The sequence below is a fragment of the Nematolebias whitei genome, chromosome 2 (assembly GCF_014905685.2).
Source record: "Nematolebias whitei isolate Nwh7 chromosome 2, NemWhi1, whole genome shotgun sequence".
In the NCBI taxonomy this organism is placed as follows: Eukaryota; Metazoa; Chordata; class Actinopteri; order Cyprinodontiformes; family Rivulidae; genus Nematolebias; species Nematolebias whitei.
The window spans coordinates 46,295,068-46,303,350 of NC_056499.1; positions in this window are offsets into that span (position 1 = coordinate 46,295,068).

The following is an 8,283-nucleotide window of genomic DNA, read 5'->3' on the forward strand; positions in this document are numbered from 1 at the left end:
AAAACAAGGTCAGCTGTTGAATCTGTTCTGGTCAAAGTTTAGAGTATTTAGCCATATGAATGAACAAATAATTGATTGTTTATTTTAAAAAAAAAAAACTCAAAGAGCATCTTTTGAGCGTTAATCAGTCTCTGCTGTTCCCAGTTTAAATTTTATATTCAGTCTCAGTACATCCGGCTGCCAAGCTGCCGGATGCGTATGTGATGTCATGCAATCTGGAGCAGGTGTTTTCTTTGTTCCCCCAGATACTTTGTTTTGTTTTTTTTAAATATTAAATTCAACAATACCGGATAAATATGACCTTGTTTTAGCAGCAGGAGGTTGGGCTCGTTCCAGGCCTGGCAGTTCCTTCAGCAGATGCCACGGGTTTAATTTCTGTTCCTGCCAAAGACTGTTGAAACTGACAACTTGAAGGGATAATTCAGATTAGTTTCACAGTAATGTTCTGTAAAAAGGTTATGAACAATAGATATCTCTCCTGTTATGAAAAGCTTTTTGAACAATTTGGAGAAAAGTTTAATTTGTTACCAGAGTGGCAAGCTAATGACTGTTTTAAAACAGCTTCAGTTTTGATCAAAACTGTCACAGTATGTGTGGCGGATTGTTTCACGGATGGACCCAGCATGCAGGCCGAGGTGAGGAGTTCAAAATGTAACAAAACTTTTATTATCAAACTAGGAAAACAAAAGTCGGACGTGGCAGCACACTAGTAAGCTCTAGCATAAATAAACTCACCAGATACTGAAGGGGAAAATAGACAAGTGTGGACGGCTACAGTCAGAGGAGCATTAATGCTAATTAATGCTTAATAATAATAATACACAAATTTAAGCATAGATTTTAAAATACACCATCATAAATTGTGATAATAAAGTTCAAACATGTGCTATGACTCCTAAACTCAAACTATATATAACAGGTCTCTCTTGTAAATGAGACTTCAAGGCTCAATCGGAACTAACCTGTATACATAAAGGTCTAATAATAATAATAATAAAAAACTGACAAAACAAGGAAACAGAGAATAAATAACCAGAAACTAAAAGAACATTGATGCAGATGACAAAAGAGGAACTGCTGTGAAAATCAAAATATGACAATCCTCACACAAACCCTATTTTATACATTTTTATACTGTTGTCACTTATGGCAGGGGTTAGGTTTCAGATAGGTGAAAATCAGCGAAGTAGGGACATTATATTTATTTTAGTATATGTATATATATATATATATATATATATATATATATAGGCTCTATAAACCCTTCCCACTTTCTTGCATGTTCTTAACAATGTTCAAAACGCTCTAAAAAAGCACAGCGAAAGACAGCAGACAGACTAATGATACAGTTACTAAGCCAATACTGGGGATGGACTGGTCATCGGGAGCACTGGCACATTTCTCGGTGGACTGGCCCGCCCAGTGATCACCAAGGGGGACTAAAGGCTTGACTGTTTTAAATCAACAATCCATGCCGCTCACTCAGGTGTCTGCCTCACTGAATCTCTTACAGTAGTGATGGTGAAAGACAGACCCCACTCCCTCCTTTCTCTTTCTAAGGCTGTCTGTCAGAGCAGAGCTGTTGTGTGTCTGCTCTGCTCTGACATTCAGCCTCAGAAAGAGAAAGGAGGGGGCCCCTTTGCAATCACTGAGCGGGCCAGGCCACCGGGAAATGTTCCGGTGCTCCTGATGGCCAGTCTGCCCCTCAGCACAATGCTCTGGTTGGTTGCCTTCCATCAATCAGCTAATCGTGTGTTGTGTACAATCTCACGTTGAAAACCCGTGAAAGAGTGAGTCCATGAAAGTCAAACGGGAAAGTAATGAGGAACTACAGTAGTGTGATATTCCTGCCAAAAGTGCCTAAGAGGTGCTATTGCTAGCTGCTTCTGTTATTTGTGCTTGCAAATAATCACTAAATTTTATGTAAATAACCAAATAATGATAAACTTATGGTGAGGCAAAGATTTATGAAGTAGAATTCCCACGAACCACTTTGAAATTGTTCATACTGGGATAACTTGTAAGACCACAGCAACTGAAGACAGTCAAAGAGTTATCTACAACAGGAGAGAAATTTTGGTTCATAATCTTTAACAGAACTCCACTTCAAAAAAGCTGAACTATCACTTTAACAGGATTAAGACATTTATAAAGTATCAGACCCCCCCCCCCCCCCCCCCAACAATGTTCAGTCTGGTCATCTGGACAGTTTCTTTTTTTATTTTTATTTTTTTGGGCTGAAACGTTTCACCTTCCATCCAGAAGGCTTCATCAGGAAGGTGAACCGTTTCAGCACAAAATAAATAAATAAAATAAAATAAACTGTCCAGATGACCTGACTGAAAAAATGTTGGATTGTATACCTGGATTATTGAGCATGGACTTTGTTGATCAGAAAGAAAAACAATACATTTCAAAATACAGCCCTTGTTTATCTTAACAACGTGTTTTTGGTTTATATCAAACTGAAACTTAAACTAAAACATACTGAAGTGTTGAAGGGATGCAGTAGCTTGATGGTCAGTCCAGCTGTCTTGTTGAGGCCGCAGGTTCAAGCCCAGGTTGTGTCAGGATGCTGATCCACTGTAAAACTGTTAGCAAATCTTTCAACAAATTTGCTCGTTCTTTCTAGCTGAAAGGAAAACCTGGTAAAAACACAACATTTTATATTTTCAAGTTGAAGTTTTATTTTAAAGTTAAAACCGTTATTTTCAGAATACAGACAATGGCAACCAGTGCTTTTCTAACAGGGATCGTTGTTGAAAACCACCCATGTATTCAAAGCACATTTCCCAAAATATTGTTCAAAGTTTTTAAAAGTGGATTAAGAAATCTAAAACGGTGAAGCATGGTGGTGTAAAGTTTATCTTTAGGGAGGCTTAGTCATCTGATTGTGAGCGGCTGTTTGGATGGACTGGACTTTAATGTGATCAGACCTCTCAGAGGGAATCCCATCATCTGAGTCCGATCCTGCACCCGAGTCATTACCTCCTGCTCAGCCGTCTTCGGAAACTTTGGTGTACATGTCGCACATTTTATGCTCCATCTTTGCTTCTTTCTGACTCACAGAAAGGGTTTGATGGATGTAAAGGGTGTCACTGTATATGGGACTCCAGCGGGGGGTGGTCCTGACCACTGGAGAGGGTGCCTGGTTACACTTGGCCCTTTGAGTTGAGACGAGGTAGGACAATGGTGCTGTTAACACTCCTGATGGGGACCTTTGGGTCCTCTGAAAGTTTAATGTGACTCTGCTAGCGACCTGCACTCACTGAGGTCAGAGATGAGCGCAGCCAACTCCGCCTTGTGTCAGCTCATTCGAAACTAAACGCCAGCAAGGGGGGGCACCGGGTCCCAGGCCTGTTTTTGTCCCCTGTGGCATCGCTAATGAGGTATCTGTCTCCACCTGCCACATGACGAGATGAGGCTCACTGTCTCTTTTATAAAGAGCACAGGTCATCTATCTGATTTGTCCACAGCAGGCCTGGCACATGATCTGAAGCAGAGGAGCCTTCAGTCTAAATGTTTTATTTCATGGCTTTCTTCTGTTTGTTTGGGCAGCTCCACACGAGGCAGGAGCACTGCTGAGTGTTTAAGTGCATCAAGGAAATTACAAGCAGGTCAATCAAACACGACGGAGCCAGACAAAGATAATCAGTTGTTTAAGAGGAAAACTAGAGAAATTGCATTTCCTGTAAAAATGCAGTGTGAATGGTTGTTCAAGTTTAAGTTCAAGTCCACTATATTGTCATTTCCATCACATGTGGTACATGAGGTGGAACAAAATTATGTACACAGGGTCCCAGTTACATCCAAAAAAAGCAAAATAAAGAGCACAAAATGAAACAGCAAATAAGGATCTACAGTATACCAACACCAAACGGTACGCTAAAAGATCTAAGATATACGCTAAACACTAATAATGTAAAATAATACAGCGTAACATCAGCCCGAACATGGTCTGCGGTGAGCAGATGGGCATGAAGGAATACAGCAGCATGAGATCAGCAGCAGCATGAGATCAGCAGCATGGATAATCAGCAGCACAGATAAGTCACATATCACCAATTAAAGTGGCATTACAGTGATTTTTCTTTTTTTTTCTTTTTTTCACAGTGATTATTCTGGTTAGAGATTCATGAGTCTAATAACCTCAGGGTAGAAGCTGTTCCTCAGTCTAGTGGTTCTACACTTGATGCTCCTTAACCTCCTTCCTGAGGGGAGCGGGGCAAAAAGTGTGTGCTGGGTGAGTGGCGTCCTTCATGATGCAGGTGGCTCTCTTCCTGCATCTGAAGGTGTCGATGTTTGTGATGGGGATTTATTGCAGAATAACTTGTTGAAAAGCAGCTGAAGTTAGCTAAAAACTCACTGAAATGTAGCTGAAATGGAATAACAAGCCTAAGTTAGACAAAAGAAGAAAGAACATGTTTTCTAAATTTGATTTAAATAAGCAGAAGTGAGCACAAAAATTAGGAAATTGACTAAATAAGTTGAAATTAACAAAAATAAATTGCTGAAAAGGCAGAAAAAAGCTTAAATTACCAGAAGGAAGTGGAGAGAGCACATTTGTGCCAAATTAGGCAGAAAAAAGCAGAAATTAGTACAAAATGTAGAAATTATCTTAAAAAGCAGAAATTTGCAAAAACAGCTGAAAAGTAGCTAAAAAGGGCAGAAAGTAGCTGAATTTACCAGAAGGAAGTGGAGAGAGTACATTTTTGCTGAATTAGGCTGAAAAACTTTGAAATGAGTGCCAAAAAAAAAAAAAGTGGAATTAGCTGAAAAAGCTTAATTTAACATAAACAGCTAGTAGCTGAAATAGCAGAAAAGGCTGAAACTTGCAGAAATAGGCTGAAAGGAGAAGAAAGAAGTTAGAAGAAGCACAAAAATGTCTGTTAGCAGAAAGAATCTGAAAGGAGCAAAAACAGCTGAATTTAGCTGAAAATAGCTGAAAAGCAAGCATGCATCAGGATAGCTGAAGAGCAAGTTTAAATTTGCACAAGGAAGATGAAAGAAGCTGAACCAGAACAAAATGTAAAAGCAGCAGTAAAAGGTTGTAAACAGATCTAAAGATATGAAGGATGTAAAATTAGCTCAGTTCATTTTCTATGAGACAAAATGGCAGAAAATATATATTATAATATATATATTTCAAAAAGCAGCACGGTGGCGCAACTGGTAGAGCTGCTGCCTCTCAGTGAGCAGGTCCTTGGTTCAAATCCCGGTCCAGGGGCCTTTCTGGGTAGAGTTTGCATGTTCTCTTCGTGCATGCGTGGGTTTTCTCCGGGTACTCCGGTTTCCTCCCACAGACCAAAAACATGCATGTTAGGCTGATTGGTAACTCTAAATTGTCCCTAGGTGTGAGTGAGAGAGTGAATGGTTGTTTGTCTCGTTTGTCTCTATGTGGCCCCGTAATGGACTTGCGACCCGTCCAGGGTGTACCCCGCCCCTCGCACAGTGATTGCTGGACATGGGCACCAGAGACCCCCGTGACCCAAAATGGAATAAACGAGTAAAGATAATGGATGGATGGATGGATATTTCAAAAAGCCAAATTTGCACCAATACCAAAAGTCACAGCAGGATTGTCCTGAAAGAGCTGAATGTTTTGATAAAGGATTTGATGAAATACCATATTTTTCAGTCTATGTCATGATTTTTTGCATAAGTTTTATTTATTAATCTTTATTTAACCAGGGAAATCCCATTGAGATCATAGATCTCTTTTGCAAGGGAGCCCTGGGCCTGAAGGCAGACTAACATGCATGTGTTTGGTCTGTGGGAGGAAACCGGAGTACCTGGAGAAAACCCACGCAAGCACAAGAAGAACATGCAAACTCCACACAGAAAGACCCAAGGGCCAACTGGGGATTGAACCCAGGACCTTCTTGCTGTGAAGCAACAGTGCTAACCACCGAGCCCTGCAACTTATAGGCCGAAGGGACATATTTATGGATTTTTCCCTTAAACCAATTTTTGTCTGAGATATGACCGTTTTCATTCATTCATTCTGACTGAAAAAAAAATTGAACAGTACCATTTTCAGCCACAAGATGGGAGCAGAGTAGTAGTAGGGGTATGGCATACCATTGTATCATGTAATAGGTAAACATGGCTATAATGACAAATTCAAAAAAGTTCAAGACAAAAACAACTGGACTTTATTTATTATATTTTATACTTTATTTTTTTTGTCTGGAACTTTTTTGAATTTACCATGTCCTGGATGAATGAGAATCTTCACCAGCTATTAATGATACAATCGGCTTGCCATAGGCTCCCCACCTTTGTTCTGCTCACTGCTTGGAGCAACCGTCAAAACAGTTGCACCGCCCCGGCAAAATGCAGCTAATTTGACCATTAAAGTGCATTTATTAGGTAAATGTTAGACTGAGACACAGCTTTGCCATAATTTCGAGCAAACAATTAATCGTTTTTAGGTGGCTATCTTGTTCAATTTCAAAGAAACGAGCAGCTTTCCTCCTTCCTTTTTTTCCTCCCTCTGTGCGCTCCTGGAGCACCGAGGCATCGAATACGTTTGAAATGCAGCTGATTTGACCATTAAAGTCCTTCTATTAAGCAAAAGTTCAACTGAGACACACCGTTACTATAATTTCGAGCAAACAAATAATTGTTTTTAGATGTTTATCTTGTTAAATTTCAAATAAATGTGGAGGCTCTTCCCTCTGCACATGCCTGCCACTTCTGCTAATTGGGTTTTGAAATACAGCTGATTGGACCATCAAAATGCATTTATTAAGGAAGAGTTAGACTGGAACACATCATTTCGAGCAAACAAATAATTGTATTCAATTGTTAATCTTGTTAAATTCTTGTTAAAGTCCTCCTGTGCACGCTCCCGCGGCTGCCATTTGGCAGCCAGTCTATTTTTGGCACAACATCCATGTTTCCGGGTTGTCAGCAGTGACACGTAACAAACACGACGTGTCAGCAGTGATGCATAATAGATGCGATGTATACGGCGAAGCAACATATTTATGGATTTTTCCACTTTTTTCAACATATTTGGACGGATGTGACTTATTGGGCGGTGCGACATGTATGGCGGAAAATACGGTAGCGCAAAAATTGCGGAACAAGAAACATGCCGAAAACTTTACCGAAGAAGAATGGATCACAATAGAGTGAATGCTTCATAACCATCATACAACCAACTGTTATTGGTGTAAATCTCAAGAAAGGTTTCTGGTTTGTTTACAACGCCTGGCTTACTCTCGCTCAAAAATAATCTCAACAGGTCGTTTAACAGCAGCTCAACGTCCCCCTTCTCGTGGCTGCAGGAAGGAAAGTTGATCATAGGAGGCGTTTGTCTTGGTGTAATCAGACAGCGACATCATCAATCATGCGAGGGGGGAATTACAGCAGGTTACAAAGGGAGATAAGATAATGAGTGGGGCCACTGCGACCTGGTGAGGGACAGCTCAAGTTCCCATCCTGATTACATGGCAGTCACTGCACAATGCACAGGCAACGAAGAGTCACTGCACTAAACCCCTCCAATCAAATGTTTATTTGCTCATAGCTCAGGACATGTTTTACTTGTACAGCTATGAACCCAAAACCCATGAGAATGAGAAGAAATGTAGAAGAGTACAATTCCCAAGACAGAATAGATCCGTTAAGCTCAAGGTCAAAACAGTTCCTAGTAGCAAAGAAACCAAAAGGTTTCCGTTTAGATCCACTGAGTTTATTTAGTGGGAATCTCCCACTAAAGTTTGGGAGTTTGTAGTCAATATGGGAACCAGAATGCAGTCCTGATATGGATGACATAAATAAAATTAATGAAATAATTGTTTGTGTGGCATTTACTGTAAAGTTTAATGGAATACCCAGAGAATATGGACTGAAGAGAACAGATTTCAAGACCAAGTTAAAGTTGAACAGTGTTTATTTACAAGTGATAATATCATCAACGTGCACGGGGGGGGGGGGGGGGGCACTGGAGCCATGAGGATTTGTGGTTTGTCGAAGGAGCAGGTGATCCAGTGGTTCCAATGATTCAAGGAAGACGTCCAAGGAGAGTTCCAGGTTGAGGTAGGCAAGTGGCTGAAGTTGAGGAGACAGCTGAGGAACAAGGGAGCTCAACGGTGGGAATCCAGGCACAAGAAGGCAGCAGAAGCAAGCGTGTTAGGCATGTAATGCTCCAGCGGTGACAGGAGGTCTCTTGCAGCCTTTTGTACTCCTGCTGTTCATCAAGGAGATGGTCCACAGGTGTGGCTTGTTGGCACCATCTTCTGACTGCAGGAAGCTGACAGAGCTGAACTCCCA